Below are 25,420 nucleotides of genomic sequence, written 5' to 3'. Positions count from 1 at the left end.
CACACACTGCTAGAAGGCCAAATATTTTTTCAGAGCTAGATGCAGAAAAAAATTATATTCAGTTTGCAACCTGATGGAGGTCTGTATAGATGGATTAATAGAACAAGTCCCACACACAGCTAGAAGCCCAATATTTTTTCAGAGGTAGATGCAGAAAAAAATATATTCAGTTTGCAACCTGATGGAGGTCAGTATAGATGGACTAATACAACAAGTCCCACACACAGCTAGAAGCCCAATATTTTTTCAGAGCTAGATGCAGAAAAAAATTATATTCAATTTGCAACCTGATGGAGGTCAGTATAGATGGAGTAATAGAACAAGTCCCACACACAGCTAGAAGCCCAAATATTTTTTCAGAGCTAGATGCAGATAAAAATTATTTTTAATTCGCAACCTGATGGAGGTCAGTATAGATGGACTAATAGAGAAAGTCCCACACACTGCTAGAAGGCCAAATATTTTTTCAGAGCTAGATGCAGATAAAAATTATTTTTAATTTGCAACCTGATGGAGGTCAATATAGATGGACTAATAGAGAAAGTCCCACACACTGCTAGAAGGCCAAATATTTTTTCAGAGCTAGATGCAGATAAAAATTATTTTTAATTTGCAACCTGATGGAGGTCAGTATAGATGGGCTAATAGAGAAAGTCCCACACACAGCTAGAAGCCCAAATATTTTTTCAGAGCTAGATGCAGATAAAAATTATTTTTAATTTGCAACCTGATGGAGGTCAGTATAGATGGACTAATAGAGAAAGTCCCACACACTGCTAGAAAGCCAAATATTTTTTCAGAGCTAGATGCAGAAAAAAATTATATTCAGTATGCATCCTGATGGAGGTCTGTATAGATGGATTAATAGAACAAGTCTCACACACAGCTAGAAGCCCAATATTTTTTCAGAGGTAGATGCAGAAAAAAATATATTCAGTTTGCAACCTGATGGAGGTCAGTATAGATGGACTAATACAACAAGTCCCACACACAGCTAGAAGCCCAATATTTTTTCAGAGCTAGATGCAGAAAAAAATTATATTCAATTTGCAACCTGATGGAGGTCAGTATAGATAGAGTAATAGAACAAGTCCCACACACAGCTAGAAGCCCAAATATTTTTTCAGAGGTAGATGCAGAAAAAAATTATATTCAGTTTGCAACCTGATGGAGGTCTGTATAGATGGATTAATAGAACAAGTACCACACACAGCTACAAGCCCAATATTTTTTCAGAGGTAGATGCAGAAAAAAATATATTCAGTTTGCAACCTGATGGAGGTCAGTATAGATGGACTAATACAACAAGTCCCACACACAGCTAGAAGTCCAATATTTTTTCAGAGCTAGATGCAGAAAAAAATTATATTCAATTTTCAACCTGATGGAGGTCAGTATAGATGGAATAATAGAACAAGTCCCACACACAGCCAGAAGCCCAAATATTTTTTCAGAGCTAGATGCAGATAAAAATTATTTTTAATTTGCAACCTGATGGAGGTCAGTATACATGGACTAATAGAGAAAGTCCCACACACTGCTAGAAGGCCAAATATTTTTTCAGAGCTAGATGCAGAAAAAAATTATATTCAGTTTGCAACCTGATGGAGGTCTGTATAGATGGACTAATAGAGAAAGTCCCACACACTGCTAGAAGGCCAAATATTTTTTCAGAGCTAGATGCAGAAAAAAATTATATTCAGTTTGCAACCTGATGGAGGTCTGTATAGATGGATTAATAGAACAAATCCCACACACAGCTAGAAGCCCAATATTTTTTCAGAGGTAGATGCAGAAAAAAATATATTCAGTTTGCAACCTGATGGAGGTCAGTATAGATGGACTAATACAACAATTCCCACACACAGCTAGAAGCCCAATATTTTTTCAGAGCTAGATGCAGAAAAAAATTATATTCAATTTGCAACCTGATGGAGGTCAGTATAGATGGAGTAATAGGACAAGTCCCACACACAGCTAGAAGCCCAAATATTTTTTCAGAGCTAGATGCAGATAAAAATTATTTTTAATTTGCAACCTGATGGAGGTCAGTATAGATGGACTAATAGAGAAAGTCCAACACACTGCTAGAAGGCCAAATATTTTTTCAGAGCTAGATGCAGAAAAAAATTATATTCAGTTTGCAACCTGATTGAGGTCTGTATAGATGGATTAATAGAACAAGTCTCACACACAGCTAGAAGCACAATATTTTTTCAGAGGTAGATGCAGAAAAAAATATCTTCAGTTTGCAACCTGATGGAGGTCAGTATAGATGGACTAATACAACAAGTCCCACACACAGCTAGAAGCCCAATATTTTTTCAGAGCTAGATGCAGAAAAAAATTATATTCAATTTGCAACCTGATGGAGGTCAGTATAGATGGAGTAATAGAACAAGTCCCACACACAGCTAGAAGCCCAAATATTTTTTCAGAGGTAGATGCAGAAAAAAATTATATTCAGTTTGCAACCTGATGGAGGTCTGTATAGATGGATTAATAGAACAAGTCCCACACACAGCTACAAGCCCAATATTTTTTCAGAGGTAGATGCAGAAAAAAATATATTCAGTTTGCAACCTGATGGAGGTCAGTATAGATGGACTAATAGAGAAAGTCCCACACACTGCTAGAAGGCCAAATATTTATTCAGAGCTAGATGCAGAAAAAAATTATATTCAATTTGCAACCTGATGGAGGTCAGTATACATGGACTAATAGAATGATGCTATGCCCAAAAGATTTTACTTCACTAGGTGCAGTAAACAAATTGGTATTCTATACACATGTGGTATATCTTGCAAAACAGATAGGCTACTCCACTGACTAACACACTCTGCAATAGGCCAAAAAGGATTAGCTTTGCTAGATTTAGCCAAATGCTGTGAAAAAAACTTGCACAGCACTGGCACAGACCTGCCTGCAAAAACTGATAGGAACTGATGTAACCTAGTCCTGAAAAGGACTCCAATTACAATTAGTCTTTACTCCCACAACCTATCTATTTAAGAGCACAGACCTGCCTGATAAAAGTCGTAGGAAATGCTGTAACCTAGTCCTTAAAAGGACTGCAATCACAACTATTCCCTACTCCCAAGCTATCTGTATATTTGTGCGAAAATTGGCTTGAAATTAACAAGGTATAGCGCACACAGCAACAGCGGTGCCGTCTAACACGCAGCTGCAGCAGTGAGAAAATGGTGGCGACGGGGAAAATGGCTTGGTCTTATAGGGCAAGGACATGTGACATACACTGCCAATGACACATGCCCTTGCTTGTGTGAAAAAAAGCAGTTCGCTCCGTGTGTGCGCTGCTGATAGGCTGACAGATTGCACCTCCCCACTGTAAATGCGGGAAAGAGAAAAAAAAATGGAGATCTTCATTATTCCTGCAGAGATCCATCCCCTGCCCCTCCCCCCACCCCGCTGTACACTCAAACTGCGTATTAACATTAATTTTCATCATTACTGAGAAAAAATCCAGTTATGATTTTGGTGCACGAACAGTTATCGAACATAACCTCGAACAGCCGAATTTTTCTCAAATCGTTTGTGTTCGCCGAACGGCTCGAACACCGCCCAAAACAGCTCGAATTTGAGATTGGCGGACAGTTCGAGTAGAACAACGCTCATCTCTACTCGGGACCCTAACACCTGCATCCAACACATACCCGCAGTGGAGGTAGGATGAGATTGCTTCTAAGGGAGAGCACAGTCCCAGGTCCCTAGCTGGCGGGAGGGTCTTATGTAGTGGGTGTGGGTGGAGAAAGAAGCTTAGGGGAGCACATGACAGAGAGAGTATAAATAGGAAGCCATCTTAGAAAGAGCAAGCCAGTCAGAGGAGGACAAGTGACAGGAGCAGAGGCTCTGCATGAGCTCTGCTCCGGAGGCGGACCTAGCCTGGGAGGCCCAGGACTGAAGGAGAGAAGAGAGGAGTGGGAGAAGGAAGGCTCCAGGAACCGAAGGGACCCTAGGGGTACGGGCCGTGCAGAAGGCCACCCGTACGCCTGCAGCTACCAGGAGGTAGAGGGGTCAGGCCAGATAAGGGGAACCGGTCCCTCAACTAGCGGAGAAACAGCAAGGCTCAACTAGAAGCGGGAGGCTGCAGCATTTCATGTACTGCAGGCCAAAGTCCACACCAGCCTCACTAAGAAGGTAGCCACATAGGACCCAGGGGACGGAACACACGTCGCCCGGCAAGGCCCGAGGATACCGGATAGAAGTGTCACTGGGTGTGAGGTGCAGGGAGAAGGCCAGAGAAAGGACACACATAAGGGGGTCCTGCTAAGTACTCCGGAGCTATCTGGGGGTGGACTGAGCCCCTCACTGAGTACGCACAGCACGACGGGAGAGATTTCTCTGGTACCTGTAATCTGGACTGCAACAACTGTGAGTAAAGATCTTGGGACTGCATCACATGGACTCTGTGTTCATTACTGACTCCCTGCACTACAACCACCATCATCCACCCACACTGCCCTGAAGCTACACTCTTCCTGTGGGGAGTAATAATTCCATTGCTGCAAAACCATCAGCTTCAGAGGAATGTTCCGCAGCGGTGGCCCCTTTGGCCGCACTCCACAGGTGGCGTAGTCGGACATTGTAAAACCCATATATACAAATTACCCTTGGATTGACCGCCCTGGGTCACTGACCGGGTCACCGCCACAGTGATTACAACCCCCAGCGTCTACCGGCTAGGCTCCGGGTACCCCACGGCCCAGGGGGCGCCTCAACTTCATAGGTCCCTGATCTGAGACCACTCCTGCAGCGTGATTTGCACCACCTCTGGATCTCGTTGGCCCAGGCTATACGTCAGAACGTATTGCACCAGGGCTTGTCGGTGCTTCCACAGTCGCTGCAACATGTGCAGAGTTGAATTCCACCGTGTCGGCACATCGCATTTCAGCCGGTGAACTGGCAGGCCCAACGACTTCTGTAGAGATGTAAGTCATTGAGCTGCAGGATGCGAACGGCGGAAGTGAGCACACAGCGACCGTGCCCTCTGCAGAAGGCCATCTAGTCCGGGATAGTGGGTTAAAAATTGCTGGACAACCAGGTTCAACACGTGAGCCATACAAGGGACGTGTGTGACATTGCCCCGGCGAAGGGCCGCACCCAGGTTTGCAGCATTGTCGCACATGGCCTTCCCTGGTTGCAGGTCCAGTGGAGATAACCATTCATGAAACTGGGTCTCCAGAGCTGACCACAACTCCTCAGCTGTGTGACTCACATTTCCCAGACATTTCAAAGTAAACACCGTCTGATGCCATTTAGCCCTGCTGCCAGCATAGTAAGGAGGTGTGCAGGATTCCTTCTGTGCAGTTAGAGAGCGGGTGGCATTACCAGACAGGCTTTGGGTGCAGGTGGAGGACCGAGAGGAGGTTGGGGAGGCAGAAGCAGTGGAGGAACTTCTAGATAAAGAGGATTGATGTACAACTCGTGGGGACGGCAAGACTTGGACAGCAGCCCCTTGTCCTGCTGTCACCATAGTTACCCAGTGCCCAGTCAGCGACATGTAAAGCCCCTGTCCATGCCTACTCGCCCAAGTGTCTGTGGTGAAATGCACCCTGTCACACACAGAGTTTCTCAAAGAAGCGGTGATGTTTTGTGTGACATGCTGGTGGAGCGCAGGCACACCTTTCTTTGAGAAGTAGCGCCGTCTGGGCATATGGTACTGAGGCACTGCGACGGACATAAGGTCTCGAAAATCCTCTGTGTCCACCAGGCGGAAAGGCAGCATTTCTGTAGCCAACAGCTTGCAGATGGTGAAATTCAACCTCTTAGCTTTGTCATGGCTAGGAGGAAATGGTCTTTTACTTGTCCACATCTGAGGGACCGAGGGCTGGCTGTTGTGCTTAGACTGGGTTGAGTAGGGTGTCCCCGGCAAACTGCCGGTCTGTGAGGAAGATGCAGGCGGAAAAGTTAGGTTGCCTTGATCCAAAGGTGGTGCTCTCGATGTCGGAGAGCGATCAACACCAGCTGGTGTTTCCACTTCCAAATGAAATGATGACCTGCCAATCACACTGGCTGTTGCAGGTAAAGAGGTGGCAGGTCTGCATCCAAAAACATGTGTGACTGCTGTCCCCCCAGTCACAGAGGATGAAGAGGCCGCGGATGCACAATATGGGGCAGACGGTGGTTGGCCCGGCCCGCTAGACCGCATTGTAGCACAGTGAGCTTCCCACTGCAACTTATGCTTCATATCCATGTGACGGTTCATGTATGAAGTACTCAAACTATGGATTTTTTGGCCTCTACTTAGCTTTTGGTGACAAATATTACAGATAACACGAGTTGGGTCATCCTTATCGATCTGAAAAAATTTCCAGGCTATGCAAGGCTTAGATCCCATGCGACCTGAAGATCCGCTACGACTTGTGGTCAGAGGCAGAGTTATGGTTGAGGATGCAGTTGTTGACGTGCTTCCAGTACTCCGTCTCTGTCCAGGAAGGCGCAACCTAACATCGTCGTCAATAGCATCTGTGACGCCCAGCTGAGCTTGGTTTCACAGATCCTAGAAGAGTGCATTGATGGAATGCTCCACAAGAGGCCCCCATAAACATTCAAACATCTCCACCTTCCACCTCAGACCAGCAGAGGGAGCCCGTTAGGGATATAAATAGGGAAGGTGGAGCTAGGCAGTTCAGTTCTTCTGAAGAGTTCCGGCAGTAGAGAAGCCTAAGAGAGGTCAGTCTGCAGTGGAGCTCAGTCTAGTCTAGAGAACTCAGTTAATAGTTCAGCAGTGGAGCACGAGGCTCCTCTTAGCTAGATTCAGGGAGCCCAGTTAGAGCTTAAGGTGAGCCTGCACCATAAGATCGGTGAAGCGCGGCAAGCTGACGTTAGTGTGTATAGCCTAGTGAGGGCCCGAGTAGGCCGAAGGCGAGTGGTTAGTACATAGGGGGCAGAGGAGCTTAACCAGCTCACCCCGAATCATTTACCGGACACCGGATCCGAGCTTACCGGGATCTCTATGACCCAGTAAGGCATAACCGGAATCCCTGGAGAACTACAAGTCCCAGGATCGCTAAGGTGCTGATACGTAATAGAGCCAGGAGACGCTTAGGCCCCGCATACTGGGAGCATGAACTCCAAGACAAGGCCCTACCACAAGATCAGCCAGCGCAGGACAGAGACAAAGTTAGGCCTAGCTCCTGGCAGGTCAGAAAATTACTACGCAGAGGCAAGAAACAGGAGGCCCTCCACCCCCTCATTGGGGAGGATCCTGATATGCACCCTTCACCCTACAGTGCTCCGGGATGTGCCTGAATTTCCACCAGTAAAAGGTACTGAAGTGACTACCGTGTCCGTTTCCGTTCTTGCTCTGACCCAGCTGGGTCTCGCCTGTCCTGCATTCCCCCTGCATACTCTTTTCTGAGGCCTAGCTCCACCTGTGGGGAGCTATACCATCGAGCTGCCTTATCATCGGCCTCAGTGGACTGCTGCAGAGCTGGTGCTTCTCACCAGATACCACACTGGCGTCACAAACTCTTATAAAATTAACAATTATCCACCCTTTTAAAGAGTGACCCCAGGGTACGGGCCCGGGAGCCGACCACTGCGACATCCCCAAGGCCAGGCAAAGGCCCGAGTACCGTGTTATCCCCATCCCCTGGGCTAGTCACATCCTCCTCCACCTCCTCTGCTGACCTCATTGACTGGCTGACTGTGGGTTGACAGTAAGTGAGATCTCCAACCTCGTCATCATCACCCTGTGTGTTCTCACACCCATCGTCTTTCCAACCTCTTCCTGCCCTGACCGAAAAGTCCAGTTGTCGCTCCAATCAGGTATTTGAGTCTCATCATCGTCTTCATCATTGTCTCCACCAACAGGAGTTCCAGTTTGGGAACGAGTGTCTACGTTATGGTCAGAACCTTCTGCGTCTGGTCCTGGATCCGACTCATAAAGATTCTGGGCATCAGTGCAGATCATTTCCTCGTCTGGATTCACAGAAGCTCTGGAGCCGACCTCTGATTCCCAGGCTATAGTATGAGTAAACAGCTCTGCAGACTCAACCATCTGTTCTACCTAATACTCAGACAGGCAGCTGGAGACTTGGTAGCTGTGAGGAAGCAAGTGCGATTGGGGTGACACCTCTGAGGACTGGAGTATTTGTGATGTTGAAATTGAGGCGGAGGAGAGCCCACTTGAAGGAGCACTTGATATCTGTTGAAGCACCTGCTGTTTTTGTGCCTCATCTGGAAATTGTATCGATGGGCGTGTCCGTAAGAAAGGGATCGTATCACATTGTCCACGAAAATAAGTAGACATATTAGTTTGGCTGGAAGATGGTCTTTCTTCTGCAGATGTTTCCCCCCCCCCATTGCGGGGGGGCTCAACCCACCAGCAGACAGGCACCAGTATTGGGAGAGGGGGGCTGGCCGTCAGGGTCCACCGTGGCTCTGGCACAAACCCGGCGACACGGAGGTCGCACGGCAGGAACGGACTGGCCGTGTCGGCTTCGCAATCTATATAGTATGCTCCTTCCCAGAAGCAGCCCAAAAGGTGGACACTATTCGGAGGCACAGGTAGTAAGTAACCGGAACGCCGCATCAATGTCTGTTTTGGCCATTAGGGTGACCCTTCCCAACTTCTTGATCCGCCTGATTGCCTTGTCAAAGGATGTACAGTATATACTACTGTACTTGGTTCCGTGTTGATGTTGTCGTTTACTGACCTGCCCCTTGGATATGACAAATGGTGGATTAGTCCGAATGTATTGGGTTCCGTTTTTGGCACAACTCACAACGGGGATACCACTACGTTTTGTAAGGAAAGTGTTCTGAATGGAACTGCCATTCTACCTAAAGATATTTCTTTTTTTTAATTTTCTTGTCACGACGTCTGGGTGTTGGTAGGCTGATTTTAGATTTTTACTCCAGCCTTTCTTGATTTTAGAAGGACATGACATGCCTATATCCGTGTCTCCCACTCCTTTTACTCCAACACCTCTTCTCTTTTCGCATGACTATATGTACTTGTCACTTTTCCATGTGTTAGTTGTGTCTTCTGAGCAGTTTGCCAGCTTTTGGACACCTTTGAAGTGTTTGCTATGTGTTTCTATGTGTTTTTGTTTGCCTGCCATTGGTTTTAACGGTGTTCGAAGGTGTTCGACGAACAGTTCGGCGAACATACAGGTGTTCGACAAACCGAACAAAACTCGAACACTACGGGGGTGGCTGAACACTATAGGGCCATCAGGCGGCCTTTACTATTCTTAAAGGGCCAGCAGTCTGCCCTTGCAATTCTTAGATAGCCATCAGCCGGCTATGCTTTATTGTTCCCATTACTAGAGATTGGATATGCAGTGAGTGGCAGGTCTTCCCAAAATTTGGACGCACACCAATACCCCTTTGAAGAGATTTAGAGGAGGGCCTCATGAAAACACTGTTTCCACTATTAGGAAGTGGGTTTCCCATACTGTTTGCCTATGCAGTGAATGCAAGGGCAGCCAAACACTTGGACCTACTCCAATACTCCTTGGAAGAGACGTAGAGGTTGGCCTCCTGAAAAAAAAAATTCTCATTATTAGGAAGTGGGTCTCCTGAAAACAATGTTCCCATTATTAGGAAGTGGGTCTCCCATTGTGTTTTGCTATGCAGTGAATGCAAGGGTTGCCAAAAATTGGGAGGCACTCCAGTACCATTTGGAAGAGACGTGGAGGTCAGAGGGCTACGCGTTTCGAGCATGATACTATGCTCTTTGTCAAAGCTTTGACAAGGAGCATAGTATCATGCTCGAAACGCGTAGCTGGATCCTATGATGTGATTTATCCATTGAATTTTTATCTCATTACCTGAACTGATCTGAACTATTTTTCTATCAATAAAAAAAAAAAAGAAAAAAGAAAAAAAAAAAATTGGGGAAATTTTTTCCTGGAAGCCAGTTTTTTCTTACATTTATACTGTTTCTACTACATGAGACCACACGTTACAAGGCTTCCCTGCACCAGGAGCATGTGAGAACCAGGTGAGCTGAATTTATTTCATTTTTTATTTTACTCACGGTTGTTGCAGTCCAATTTACAGGTACCAGCGTAACTTCCCTCGTCGTGCTGCTCTTACTCGGGGAGGGGTTCAGGCAACCCTCAGATATCTCCGGAGTACTTAGCGGGACCCCCTTCTGTGTGTTCTTTCTCTGGCCGTTTCCCTGCACCTCATACCAAGTGTCCCAATCCGGTACCTGTGGGCCTTGTCGGGTGACGTCTGTTCCGTCCCCTGGGTCCTCTATAGCTACCTTCTTGGTGAGACTGATATGGACTGTTGGCTGCAGGACTTGAAATACTGCAGCCTCGGGTTTCTAGTTGAGACATAGAGTGCTCTGCTAGTTGAGGGACCGGTCCCCTTTGTGTGGCCTGACCCCTCCACCTCCAGGTAGATTCGGGCGTACGGGTGGCCTCCAGCACTGCCTTACCCCTGGGGTCCCTTCCTTGTTCCTGGAGGCCTTCCTGCTCCCTCTCCTCTTCCTTCAGTCCTGGGCCTCTCCTCAGGCCCTCTGCCAGAGCAGAGCTCCTGCAGAGCCCTGCTCCACTCCTCTCACTGTAGACTGTTCTCACTTCTCCACTTAGACTGAACTGACTAAACAAGATGGCTTCTCTATTTATACCTTCCTCTCATGTGCTCCCCTAAGCTACTTCCTCCACCCACACCCACTACATAACTTCTCCCACAGCCAGGGACTCGGGACTGTGCTCTCCCTTAGGAGCAATCTCGCCCTATCCCCACTGCGGGTATGTGTTGGATGCAGGTGTTAGGGTCCCGAGCTGTACTCCTTCCTTACCTGAGAGTGAGATACCACACCTCTGGGTGAGATGCAGTACCTCTGTGGCGACCGAACCCTCAGGGGCGCCACAACAGTATTTTCTGAAAATGTATATGTGATCCGTGTGACGGAGAAAACACAGTTTTAGATATATGGCCTGTAGGTTACTATTTTGAACAGCAAACTGGTGTCAATAGCTTCACTGACACACTGAAACAAATTTTTAATGGAGGCCAGTAACTGCAGTATTTTTTGAAAACGTATATGTGATCCGTGTGACGGATAAAACACAGTTTTAAATACCTAGCCTCTAGGTATCTATTTTGAACTACAAACTGGTGTCAATAGCTTCACTGACACACTGAAACAAATTTTTAAAGGAGGCCAGAAATTACAGTATTTTCTTAAAACGTATATGTGATCAGTGTGATGGAGAAAACATGGTTTTAAATAGTTGGCCTGTAGGTAACTATTTTGAACAGCAAACTGGTGTCAATAGCTTCAATGACACACTGAAAATTTTTTTTAGTGGCGGCCAGAAATGGCAGTATTTTCTGAAAATGTATATGTGATCCTTGTGACGGAGAAAACACAGTTTTAAATACCTGGCCTGTAGGTAACTATTTTGAACAGCAAACTGGTGTCAATAGCTTTACTGACACACTGAAATTTTTCTTTAATGGAGGCCAGAAATAGTAGTATTTTCTGAAAACGTATATGTGATCCGTGTGATGGAGAAAACTCAGTTTTAAATACCTGGCCTGTAGGTAACTATTTTGAACAGCAAACTGGTGTCAATAGCTTCACTGACACACTGAAACTAATTTTTAATGGAGGCCAGAAATGACAGTATTTTCTGAAATTGTATATGTGATCCGTGTGATGGACAAACCACAGTTTTAAATACCTGGCCTGTAGGTAAATATTTTGAACAGCAAACTGGTGACAATAACTTCTCTGACACACTGAAACAAATTTTTATTGAAGGCCAGAAACGGCAATATTTTCTGAAAATGTATATGTGATCCATGTGACGGAGAAAATACAGTTTTAAATAGCTGGCCTGTAGGTAACTATTTTAAACAGCAAACTGGTGTCAAAAGCTTCAATGACACACTGAAACAAATTTGATATGGAGGCCAGAAATGACAGTGTAACATCTCTGGCGGCGTGCTTGCATAGTGCAGCACCTCCCACTATGCAAGACTGCAATCTTACCTGTCAGTCCAGCCTGTAAACCGTGCTCCAGTTCATGCTGAGTGCATGTCTCTTGACTGACTGCTTAGGGAGGCGGCCCGGTTACTTACTGATTCTTATAGCTGCTGTGGACGCACCCCTAATGCGTCTCCAGCCTATTGCTGTGAGTCACTGGATATTTAACCCCCCTCCACCCAGTAGGAGGTGCCTGAGCAACACTAACATTCAGTGTGCTCCTTGACTCTGAAGTTGCCAGGTCCAGTTCTGCTTCTGTCTGTTTCCGCCATCTCTGGGGGCTGCATACCCAGACCTGTTATCTGTGACATCTTGTCAATTTCCGCCATCTCTGGGGGTTGTATACCCAGGCCTGTTTTCTCTGACTTCTAGTTTGTTTCCGCCATTCTGGGGGCTGTTTACCCAGGCTCGTTCTTGTATCTCATTGCAGTAGCAGTTCCTGTCTGAACTGTAACCTAGCCTGTCACCTGTTTTGTCTCTATGTCCGTACCCTCCCTTTTCCTGCATTCTCTGAACCTGCACCTAGCTCCAACTCGTTGTCTCTGTACTTCTGTTTGTGAGTTTTGTGTCCACTCGCTACTTCATTGTAAGTACCTTGTGTGTATCTGGTTCTGCTTGTCTCTTTTCCCTTCCTCCGTATCTACCTTCTGTGTTCTAGCCATTTTTCTGTATTTTCCTATCTGTTCCATGTGAACAGAGCCCTGTCCTTTCTGCTTGCACTTTCAGCCCTGTTCTGCTCTGTCTTGTCCACCGCGCCTGCGGTTCTGCTCCGCTCTGTCTGTTCACCGCTCTTGCTGTTTTGCTCCGCTCTGCTTGTTCTCCGCACCTGCGGTTTTGTTCCGCTCTGCTTGTTCACCGTGCTTGCGGTTTTGCTCCGCTCTGCTTGTTCTCCGCACCTGCGGTTTTGCTCTGCTCTGCTTGTTCTCCGCATCTGTGGGTTTTTCTCTGCTCAGCTTGTCTACAGCATCTGCGGGTTTTGCTCTTCTAAGCTTGTCTACCGCATCTGCCGGTTTTGCTCTGCTCAAGCTTGTCTACCGCATCTGCGGGTTTTGCTCTACTTAGCTTGTCTACCGCATCTGCGGGTTTTTCTCTGCTCAGCTTTTCTACAGCATCTGGCGGTCTTGCTCTGCTCTGCCTTGTCCACCGCACCTGCGGTTTCGTTCTGCTCTGTCTTGTCCACCGCTCCGGCGGTTTCGCTCTGCTCTGCCTTGTTCACCACTCCGGCGGTTTTGCTTTACTCTGCTTGTCTACCGCATCTGCGGCTCTGTTCCTTTCTTCTAGTCTGTACTGGACCCTATCCAGCCTGTGCTCCATCTTGCTAGTATCTCCCTGTCTGCATACCAGCCGTGTTTTCCAGTACCCACCTGTCTGCACTCCAGCCGTGCTCACCAGTACTCACCTGTCTGCATACCAGCCGTGCTTACCAGTACCCAACTGTTTGCATACCAGCCGTGCCTGCCAATACCCACCTGTCTGTATGCCAGTCTAACCTGCCTGTTCCTGCATTCCCTGGTGTGGGTAAACAGCTGTGAACGGCGTCTGACCTGGAGTGGCACCTGGTCCCTCTGCTCGGTTCCTCCTTGGTTCACAGAGTTGTTAGCCGCCGTGTGACCTTGGTCGGATCTGGTAGATACTTAGTTATGCCCCTCCAGGCACTCTTCGGTTCATGGTACAGTGAGATCACTAATCACGCTCACGCCAGTCAGTCCGGGCGCGAGTGTAACAGACAGTATTTTCTGAAAACGTATATGCGATCCGTGTGACGGAGAAAACACAGTTTTAAATAGCTGGCTTGTAAGTAACTATTTTGAACAGCAAACTGGTGTCCAAAGCTTCACTGACACACTGAAACAAATATTTAATGGAGGCCAGAAATGGCAGTATTTTCTGAAAACGTATGTGTGATCCGTGTGATGGAGAAAACACAGTTTTCAATACCTGGCCTGTAGGTTACTATTTTGAACAGCAAACTGGTGTCAATAGCTTCACTGACACACTGAAACAAATTTTTAATGGAGGCCAGAAATGGCAGTATTTTCTGAAAACGTATATGTGATCCGTGTGACGGAGAAAACACAGTTTTAAATACCGGGCCTGTAGGTAGCCATTTTGAACAGCAAACTGGAATCAATAGCTTCTCTAACACACTGAATTTTTTTTTTAATGGAGGCCAGAAATACCAGTATTTTTTGAAAACGTATATGTGATCCGTGTGACGGAGAAAACACAGTTTTACGTAAATACCTGGCCTGTAGGTAACTATTTTAAACAGCAAACTGGTGTCAATAGTTTCACTGACACACTAAAACAAATTTTTAATGGAGGCCAGAAATGGCAGCATTTTCTGAAAACGTATAAGTGATCCGTGTGACGGACAAAACACAGTTTTAAATACCTGGCCTGAAAGTAAGTAGTTTTAACAGCAAACTGGTGTCAATAGCTTCACTGACACACTGAAACAAATTTTTAATGTAGGCCAGAAATGGCAATATTTTCTGAAAACGTATATGTGATTCGTGTGACGGAGAAAACATAGTTTATAATACCTGGCCTGTAGGTAACTATTTTGAACAGAAAACTGGTGTCAATAGCTTCACTGACACACTGAAACACATTTTTAATGGAGGCCAGAATTGACAGTATTTTCTGAAAATGTATATGTGATCCGTGTGACGGAGAAAACATGGTTTTAATACCTGGCCTGTAGGTAACTATTTTGTGTAGCAAACTGGTGTCAATAGCTTCACTAACACACTGAAACAAATTTTTAATGGAGGTCAGAAATGGCAGTATTTCCTGAAAACGTATATGTGATCAGAGTGACGGAGAAAACACAGTTTTAAATACCTGGCTTGAAGGTAACCATCTAGAACATCAAACTGGTATCAATAGCTTCTCTAACACACTGAAGATTTTTTTTAATGGAGGCCAGAAATAGCAGTATTTTCTGAAAACGTATATGTGATACGTGTGATGGACAAAGCACAGTTTTAAATACCTGGCCTGTAGGTAACTATTTTGAACAGCAAACTGGTGTCAATAGCTTCACTGACACACTGAAACAAATGTTATATGGATGCCAGAAATGGCAATATTTTCTTAAAACGTATATGTGATCCGTGTGACGGAGAAAACAAGGTTTTAATACCTGGCCTGTAGGTAACTATTTTGAACAGCAAACTTGTGTCAATAGCTTCACTGACACACTGAATTTTTTTTTTAATGGAGGCAAGAAATAGCAGTATTTTCTGAAAACGTATAAGTGATACCTGTGACGGACAAACCACAGTTTTAAATATCTGGCCTGTAAGTAACTATTTTGAACAGCAAACTGGTGTCAATTGCTTCACTGTCATACTGAAGATTTTTTTTAATGAAGGCCGAAATGGCAATGTTTTCTGAAAACTTATATGTGATCCGTGTGACAGAGAAAACACAATTTTAAATACCTGGCCTCTAGGTAACTATTTTGAACAGCAAACTGGTGTCAATAGCTTCACTGACACACTAAAACAAATTTTTAATGGAAGCCAGAAATGTCAGTATTTTCACCACAATTATATGTGATCCGTGTGACGGACAAAACACAGTTTTAAACAGCTTGATTTTTAGCACTTTAATATGGAAAGGACCTGGTTGTATTCTGCAGTGCCAACAAACAAATGGCGCAGAAAAACGGTGTTTTCTGGATTGCTTTTTAAGCAAATAATGAGGATTAAGATCCCAAAAAAAATTATTCCTGGCCCCTGAGACCTGAGCCTATTTCTAGAAATATCTAACAGCAGCAGCAGCAGACTGGAAACTGGAATGGAGCCTCTTGTGCTATATGCACTTCAGTCTGCTATATACACTGCCTGCCTGCCTATATACACTACCTGCCTGATAGCTCTGCAGATGGATTATTCCTCAGAAGGACTGTTTGTTGAGATAGATATGTGTTTCTAATATAGTTTGGTACACCTACACTAACTAGAAACAAGCAAATCTCTCCCTAGCTCAGCAGTACCTCTCCCTACACTGTCTGATTCCAGAGTGACTGTGACGAGCACGGCGGCGCCAGGTCTGATATAGACCTGATGACTCTGTGCGGCCTGCCAATCACTGTAATGCCACACCAACATGGCTGCGGCATTACAGTGAGAGACAGACAATCCCTGTATGTTAATTGGCTCTGTAAAGAGCGCCAAACATGTAGGGAGGGTACCCGAGTTCCCGCCGAGCAACCCCGGAAATATTTGGCGAGCACCGAGCATCTCGAGCAGTGAGATGCCCGGGCGAGCACCGAGCAGTAGCGAGCATGCTCGCTCATCACTAGCAAACAGTATGGGAAACACACTTCCTAATATTGGGAGCATTTTTTTGCAGGAGGCCCTCCAACCTCTATGTCTCTTGCAAGGGGCATTGGAGTTCCTCCAAATTTTGGGCAACCACTGAATTCACTGCATACCCTTTAACAGTATAGAAGACCCTCTCCTTTCTAATGGGAACATGTCGTTACTGTTGCCCAGCTCTATGTGGCTTTAAATTGTTAGTGGGGTTTTTCCCAAATTTTGTCAGCCCTTGCAGTCACAGCATGGGCATTATCACTGTAGGAGACCCACTCCTTTACAATGGGAACATTTTTTTTTACTGAGACCCTCCTTTATGTCTCTTCAAAGGGGTATTGGGTTGCGTCCAAATTTTTGGCAGCCCTTGCAGTTACTGCATACACAATAACAGTATAGGAGACCTTCTCGTTCATCATGGGAACAACAAAGCATAGCCGTCTGATCGCTCTCCATCAATAGCGAGGGCCGACTGCTGGCCATTTAAGAATAGTAAGGGCCACCTGATGACCCTATAAAAATAGGCTTTGTGACTTTCAGAGTTCCTCCATCATCAATGAAACAGGATGTGTCTATGATGTGTCACACACAATATGGCAAGATAAGGTTGTAAAACGTTAAAATAACATTTCCCGGTGAATGCATTTGTCTTAAAAAATAACGCAAAAAAATAAATAAAAACACAGTAGGATCTTTGTTTAGTATAAAAACCAGACTCTCCAATGTAACCTCAATGTAATCACATTGTTCATCTCCTGCACCTCCTCCTCCAGTTCAGCCTCCATCTCTGAAATGACCACATCAGTCACATACTGAAAGCACTGCAGCACTACCTTGGCCAAGCGGCAACAGGCTGTGCTGAAGATAACATGCTTAATGCTTAGGTGACAAACCGCCCACCGCTGCAGAGTTGTTGAAAGTTTTAACACAGAAGCCTGATCTGTGGCTCTCACCGCTGAACAAACAGCCAGGCATGATCGTGTGTGACAATGGGCGGAACCTGGTGATGGAGAAATGACAGCCGGAGTAGATACGGTTTCCCTCTATGGACTGTCCAACCCTGACTAGAAGCAGTCCTGGCTAAGAAAAGTGTGTGGGAAGGTTCCCGGACATTCAATGGCTGCCTTTTTTACTGAGGTGGAAACCCACGCCAACACGGGAAGAAAATACAAAATCCTTGCAGATGTTGTCCTTGCTGGGATTTTAACCCAGGATCCCAGCGCTGCAAGGCTTCAGTGCTAACCACTGAGCCAATGTGCTGCCGTTCACCCTCTGATATCTAACAGGCTGAAGAAACTTGCACCTGCTGCCACTCTATCTTCAGCTCCTTTGTGAGAAACTAATGTATTTGGGCAGCCACTCAGTCTTCCAAATAAAATTCCTTAGAAGGAAATTGGGGATGGCTTCCCTACTGGTACTGGGAGCAGTGCTAATACCATGGCATCTTTCCATAGTTCACTGGAAATATTTCAGGCTGGCAGGAGGCAAGCAGATTCCCACAGAAAAGTACCAGCAGTAATGTTCAGGGACCCTTGCTTGTGGAAGGCGGAGATGACACCGGAAGAAACAGTGGTGGCTGGGGACCGAGTGTGGATACCCAGCCACTGCCATGAGGTTGTGGACAGCTTCCGCCTCCACGAGCCTAAAATGCTGCATTTCAAGTGCAAGCAGCTGCCCAGAATTCTGGCAGTTTAGTATTGTGATCTGTGGGTGGGTGGGTGGCTGGCTGCGTACTTGCACTTGCATTCCAAGTAGTAGAAAACTAAGCAGATGGTGGCCTCTATCATCATCACGAGTCCTCACCTCGGCACTATGAACTCTCCTGATGGAGAAGCCAGGGCCCACCAGAGGAGTCTACGGTTCTCTGGTGGGCCAAGCCAATGCAGCTGAGAAGAAGTCCTGGCTAAGAAAAGTGTGTGGGAAGGTTCCCTGACACTCTATGGATGTTTTTTTTATTGTGGATTAGACATGCTCATACATGTTATTTCTCAAACTGCATTGCAGATCAGGCCATTGCCCAACTCTGTAGTCATGAAATTAAAGGGCAAAGAAAGATGTTTGTGTGTCAAAGCACCACGATATGTGCGAGCAGATGTTGGCCATTGCTTATGCAACAAGCTGCATTAGAGGACTTCCTGGGAGAAATGACACCCAGGGTAGATACGGTTTTCTTCTATGCCAGTCCTTTCACCGAGCTAAAGAATATGGCTGTGGTGAAATACAACTCCCACTAAGAAGCAGTGTCAGACTTAAAAACATTGGGCCCACCAAAGGATTTGATTCTGAGGGACCACCTTTCTCACCCGCTCAAGAGCCCCATAGCAGCTGCAAAGCTTGCATCTATCATGAACTCTCCTGATGGAGAAGCCAGGGCCAACCCGAGGATTCTCCGGTGGGCCCATCCAACCATGCTGAGAAGCAGCCGTGGCTAAGAAATGTGTTTGGGAAGGTTCCCGGACACTCTATGGCTGCATTTTTACAATGGACTGGCTCCGTACTGTCCCTGGCCACAATCACCTGTCCAAGTATTTGTGGTTAGGCGGTACTTCCCACCTAAGTGTACTGGGGAGGGCACGGGTAATGTTGTGGGACCCATGCTTGTGGAAGGCGGAGATGACACAGGGAGAAATAGTGGTGGCTGGGGATCGAGTATGGACACTCGGCCGCCACCGCAATGAGGAATGGTGGTGGCTGGGGACCGAGTATGGACACCCGGCTGCCGCCATGAGGTTGTGGACAGCTTCCGCCTCCACAAGCCTTAATGGCCACATTTCAAGTGTAAGCAGCTGACCATAAATCTGGCAGTTTAGAATTGTGGCCTGTGGGTGGGTGGGTGGCTGGCTGCATTCTTGCGCTTGCATTCCAAGTAACAGAAAACGAAGCATATGGTGGCCTCTATCATCATCATGAGTCTAGTGATGAGCGAGCACTAAAATGCTCAGGCACTTGTTGCTCGGGTCGAGCATATTGGAATACTCGGGTGCTCGACCCGAGCAACGAGCCCAATGTAAGTCTTTGGGAAACTCGAGCATTTTTCAGGCGGCTCCCCCCGGCGGTCTGCAGAGGGCCTAAAAATTGCCCAAATCGAAGGGAACAGTGCTAAAATGACATGGCAACAGCATGCGGAAGACGCCTGGAAGCATCTCTGATACCCAGATCACTGCTGTCAACAAAGTTGTCAGATATAAGAAAAAAGTGTTTTTTCAGCTCACCATTAGATGAATTCCTGTGGCTTTGGGTGTGGACTCCAGGATGGTGCTCAGATAAGGCGGCTGTGGTAATCAACAAAAAGCAAGGTTCCAGCGACAAACATCGAAATAGGAATATGAATGTGTGTTAAAACTTCATGTTTATTAGAATTCCTTTAAAATCATGCTGTTAAAATTATAAATCCAGGGGATTACGCGTTTCGAACAAAAATGTTCTTAGTCATAACCATGTCTTGTGATCATTACAAAAGCAAAGTTAAACAAAAAAAGGGAGGAAAAGGAACAAGGTGAGCAATTAGTCATGTAAATGAGACAATTATGCTAATAAACCAAACAAATGTCATAGGTGTAAAAGCATTAATGTAATAATAATACATGATATCCGTTCTCTTGTTCAATCCGGACGGGACTCTGCAATTAAACTTGAAAATATATTGTGCTTCTCTAAAATGCAATACTTTATCTCTATCACCGCCTCGATCACTGGTGAGAACCTCCTCTAATGCATGAACATGAAAAAAGTCCAGACAACCTTTATGGACAGACAGAAGATGGTAAGAGGCTCCTGATAAAGCTCTTGTTGTAACATTTGCAGCATCATACATATGTTCTGCAATTCTGGTCCTGAGAGGTCGTGTAGTGCAACCAACATATTGAAGATTGCACTGTGTGCACGTAATGACATAAACCACATAGGCCATACTGCAATTAATAAATGTGTGGTTCCTATGTGTGTATGGAGCAGCTGTGGCTTTAGTTTCCTTAGAATTATTCATGTATGGACTAAAGATGAGCGGTGTTCGACTAGAACTGTTCGCCAATCTCAAATTCGAGCTGTTTTGGGCGGTGTTCGACTTGTTCGACGAACCTGAACGATTTGCAAAAAATTTGAGGTTATGTTCGATAACTGTTCGTGCACCAAAAGCGTGTCCTGCATGTCTGGCGCTATTTAGAGCACCAATCATGCAGGGATTGTCTGCCACTCACTGTAATGCCACAGCCATGGTGGTTGTGGCATTAGAGTGATTGCCCAAATCGATGGGAACTGTGCTCACAGTGAAACATGAAAAGCCGGCAATTCAGCAGCGGCGTACACCGGTACCCGACAAATTAGAACCGAAAGAATAGAGCTTCACACATAGATTAGATAGATAGATACATGTCAGTCACATATATAAGAAGTACAGTGACAGTGTTGCTTACTGTACTTGTCATTTAGTGTAAAGGATTTATTAAAAAAAATATTAGTGTTTTCATGCACCGTCTCTTTAAAAAAGCCGGCCGGCAATTCAGCAGCGGTACCCGACAATTTAGAATGGAAGGAATAGAGCATCACACATAGATTAGATAGATAGAAACATGTCAGTCACATATATATGAAGTACAGTGACAGTGTTGATTACTGTACTTGTCATTTAGTGTTAAAATAAAGGATTTATTTAAAAAAAAATTGGCGTGGGGTTCCCCGTAATTTTAGGCTCTAGCGGAGGTTAAGCAGACAGCTGGGGCAGATGTTTGAAGCCTGGGAAGGGATAATACCCACGGAGCTTTCCAGGCTACTAATATCAGCCCCCAGCTGAATGCCTAGCCTTTACTAGCTATTAAAATGGGGGACCCCCCAAAAAATTGACGTGGGGTCCCCCCTATTTTAATAGCTAGCAAAGGCCAGGCAGACAGCTGGGGGCTGATATTAATAGCCCAGGAAGGGTGCCATGAATATTGACCCCCTCCCAGGCTAGAAACACCAGCCATCAGCCGCCCCAGAAATGGCACATCCATAGGATGCGCCAATTCTGGCACTTAGCCTCGCTCTTCCCACTGCCCTGTAGCGGTGGCAGTGGGGTAATAGGGCTGGGGTTGATGTCAGCTTATAATGCCAGCTGACATCAAGCCCAGGTTAGTAATGGAGAGGCGTCTATAAGACACCCCCATTACTAACCCCATAGTCAAAGCTAAAAAAAAACACAAACACCCAGAATAAAGTCCTTTAATTGAAATAAAGACACAATTCTTTATTGTTCTAAATTAAACCATACTTACAATCACGCCCATTCCAGCTGAAGCCAACGATCCCCTGCAATAAAAGAAAAATAATAAAGCAACATAATCCTTACCTTTCCATGGTTCCAACGACAGCTTCAGCTCTGCTACATCGAGATGACAGGCTGGACCGCAGCAGAAAGCTGCCATCCAGCCTGTCATCCCGCAGACACTGAGAAGTGCAGGCTTGCTTGCGCTCCTCAGCGTCTCTCTGTGACGGCATCCAGATGAGCCGAGTTCATGTCCAATGAACTCGGCTTACCTCATGCACGTCACTGACAGCGTGGGAATATTCTCACGCTGAAGCGCTGAGTGCAGGAGAATTCTCCCATGCTGTCAGTGACGTGCATGAGGTGAGCTCATGTCCAATGAACTCAGCTCACCTCATGCACGTCACTGACAGCGTGGGAAAATTCTCCTGCACTCAGCGCTTCAGCGTGAGAATTCTCCCACGCTGAAGCGCTGAGTGCAGGAGAATTTTCCCACGCTGTCAGTGACGTGCATGAGGTGAGCCGAGTTCATTGGACATTAACTCGGCTCATCGGGATGCCCTCACAGAGAGACACTGTGGAGCGCAAGCAAGCCTGCGCTTCTCAGTGTCTGCGGGATGACAGGCTGGATGGCAGCGTTCTGCTGCGGTCCAGCCTGTCATCTCGATGTAGCAGAGCTGAAGCTGTCATGGGAACCATGGAAAGGTAAGGATGATGTTGCTTTATTATTTTTCTTTTATTTCAGGAGATCGTTGGCTTCAGCTGGAATGGGCGTGACGGTAAGTATGGTTTAATTTAGAACAATAAAGAATTGTGTGTTTATTTCAATTAAAGGACTTTTTTCTGGGTGTTGTGTTTTTTTTAAATACTTTACTAGAAATTCATGGTGGTCATGTCTAATATTGGCGTGACCCCATGAATTTTGGGCTTAGGGCCAGCTGATAATGCCAAGCTGGCCCTAACCCCTTTATTACCCAGTGAGCCACCGCACCAGGGCCCTGGATGAGTTGGGTACAGCGCCAGAAGATGGCGCTTCAATGAACGCGCCATTTTCCGGGGTGGCTGCGGACTGCAATTTGCAGCGGGGGTGGCCCAGAAAGCTTGGGCCTCCCTGCGCTGCGGATTCCAGCCCCCAGCTGCCTAGTTGTACCTGGCTGGACACAAAAACAGGGCGAAGCCCCACGTCAATTTTCTTTAAATTATTTCATGAAATAATTAAGAAAAAAAGGGCTTCCCTACATTGTTGTCTCCGGCCAGGTACAAATAGGCAGCTGTTGGTTGGGGGCAGCCCGTTCCTGCCTGCTGTACCTGGCTGGACACAAATATAGTGCGAAGCCCCACGTCAATTTTTTTTTAATTATTTCATGAAATAATTTAAAAAAAAAGGGCTTCCCTATATTGTTGTGTCCGGTCAGGTACAAAAAGGCAGCTGGTGGTTGGGGGCAGCCCGTTCCTGCCTGCTGTACCTGACTGGACACAAATATAGTGCGAAGCCCCACGTCAATTTTTTTTTAATTATTTCATGAATTTCCTGAAATAATTAAAAAAAATTGAAGTGGGGCTTCGCACTATATTTGTGTCCAGCCAGGTACAGCAGGCAGGAACGGGCTGCCCCCAACCACCAGCTGCCTATTTGTACCTGGCCGGACACAACAATATAGGGAAGGCCTTTTTTTCTTAATTATTTCATGAATTTCATGAAATAATTAAAAAAAAAATACGTGGGGCTTCGCCCTATTTTTGTGTCCACCCAGGTACAACTAGGCAGCTGGGGGCTGGAATCTGCAGCGCAGGGAGGCCCAAGCTTTCTGCCCCCCCCCCTGCTGCAAATTGCAGTTCGCAGCCACCCCGGAAAATGGCGCGTTAATAGAAGCGCCATCTTCTGGCGCTGTACCCAACTCATCCAGGGCCCTGGTGCGGTGGATCACTGGGTAATAAAGGGGTTAGGGCCAGCTTGGTATTATCAGCTGGCCCTAAGCCCAAAATTCATGGGGTCACGCCAGTATTAGACATGACCGCCATGAATTTCTAGTAAAGTATTTAAAAAAAACACAACACCCAGAATAAAGTCCTTTAATTGAAATAAACACACAATTCTTTATTGTTCTAAATTAAACCATACTTACCATCACGCCTATTCCAGCTGAAGCCAACGATCTCCTGCAATAAAAGAAAAATAATAAACCAACATCATCCTTACCTTTCCATGGTTCCCATGACAGCTTCAGCTCTGCTACATCGAGATGACTGGCTGGACCACAGCAGAACACTGCCATCCAGCCTGTCATCCCGCAGACACTGAGAAGAGCAGGCATGCTTGCGCTCCTCAGTGTCTCTCTGTGACAGCATCCAGATGAGCCGAGGTCATGTCCAATGAACTCGGCTCACCTCATGCACGTCACTGGATGCGCCATTTCTGGGGCGGCTGACGGCTGGTGTTTCTAGCCTGGGAGGGGGCCAATATTCATGGCACCCTTCCTGAGCTATTAATATCAGCCCCCAGCTGTCTGCCTAGCCTTTGCTAGCTATTAAAATAGGGGGGACTGCATGTCATTTTTTTGGTGGGTCCCCCATTTTAATAGCTAGTAAAGGCTAGGTATTCAGCTGGGGGCTGATATGGGTAGCTCCGTGTGTATTACCCCCTTCCCAGGCTTCAAACATCTGCCCCAGCGGTCTGCTTAACCTCCGCTAGAGACTAAAATTACGGGGAACCCCACGCTAATTTTTTTTTTTAATAAATCCTTTATTTTAACAATAAATGACAAGTACAGTAACCAACACTATCACTGTACTTATTATATATCTGACTGACATGTTTCTATCTATCTAATCTATGTGTGATGCTCTATCTTTCTGTTCTAAATTGTCGGGTACAGATGCTGAATTGCCGGCCGGCTTTTTTAAAGAGACGGTGCATGAAAACACTATTATTTTTTTAAATAAATCCTTTACACTAAATGACAAGTACAGTAAGCAACACTGTCACTGTACTTATTATATATGTGACTGACATGTTTCTATCTATCTAATCTATGTGTGAAGCTCTATTCTTTCTGTTCTAAATTGTCGGGTACCGCTGCTGAATTGCCGGCCGGCTTTTTTAAAGAGACGGTGCATGAAAACACTAATATTTTTTTTAATAAATCCTTTACACTAAATGACAAGTGCATTAACCAACACTGTCACTGTGCTTCTTATATGTGTGACTGACATGTTTCTATCTATCTAATCTATGTGTGATGCGCTATTCCTTCTTGTCTAAATTGTCGGGTACCGGTGTATGCCGCTGCTGAATTTGCCGGCCGGCTTTTTTAAAGAGATTGTCTTCTGAGCAGTTTGTCAGCTTTTGGACACCTTTGAAGGTGTTTTCTACGTGTTTCTATGTGTTTTTGTTTGCCTGCCATTGGTTTTAACGGTGTTCAACGGTGTTCTAAGGTGTTCCACGAACAGCTCGACGAACAGTTCCTCGAACATCCCGGTGTTCGACGAACCGAACCGAACCCGAACACTACGGAGGTGGCTCAACACTAGTGTGGACATAAGCCCCATTGTCGTCTGCCGCATTTGTATGAACCGGACACAGATAACCAGTTGCGTTTTGCTTTGGTTTTTTGCCTTACTGTGTGATCAGAAGGTGATATCATGTTGCCTATAGTAACACCTCTCCTGGATACAAAATTTACTCCTTTTTCTAGCAGTTTTTTCAAGGTGTCAACAGGATGTAACACCGGAAGGTATTTTTTAATCACATCAGTCACTTGGTGAAAATTACTGCTATATGTAGTGGAAAAGGTTAGTTTAGGCAGATTTTCTCGTGTAGTTTTTTTTTTCTGCTGTAAATATTCTGCTCTACTTTTGCTCTCAGCCTTAAGTTTTGCC

Source organism: Phyllobates terribilis, unplaced genomic scaffold (assembly GCF_046119375.1).
Source record: "Phyllobates terribilis strain yellow unplaced genomic scaffold, ASM4611937v1 Scaffold_7__3_contigs__length_470593459, whole genome shotgun sequence".
NCBI lineage: Eukaryota > Metazoa > Chordata > Amphibia > Anura > Dendrobatidae > Phyllobates > Phyllobates terribilis.
The sequence above is the reverse complement of the archived record's forward strand: the minus strand, read 5'-3'. Positions refer to the sequence as shown.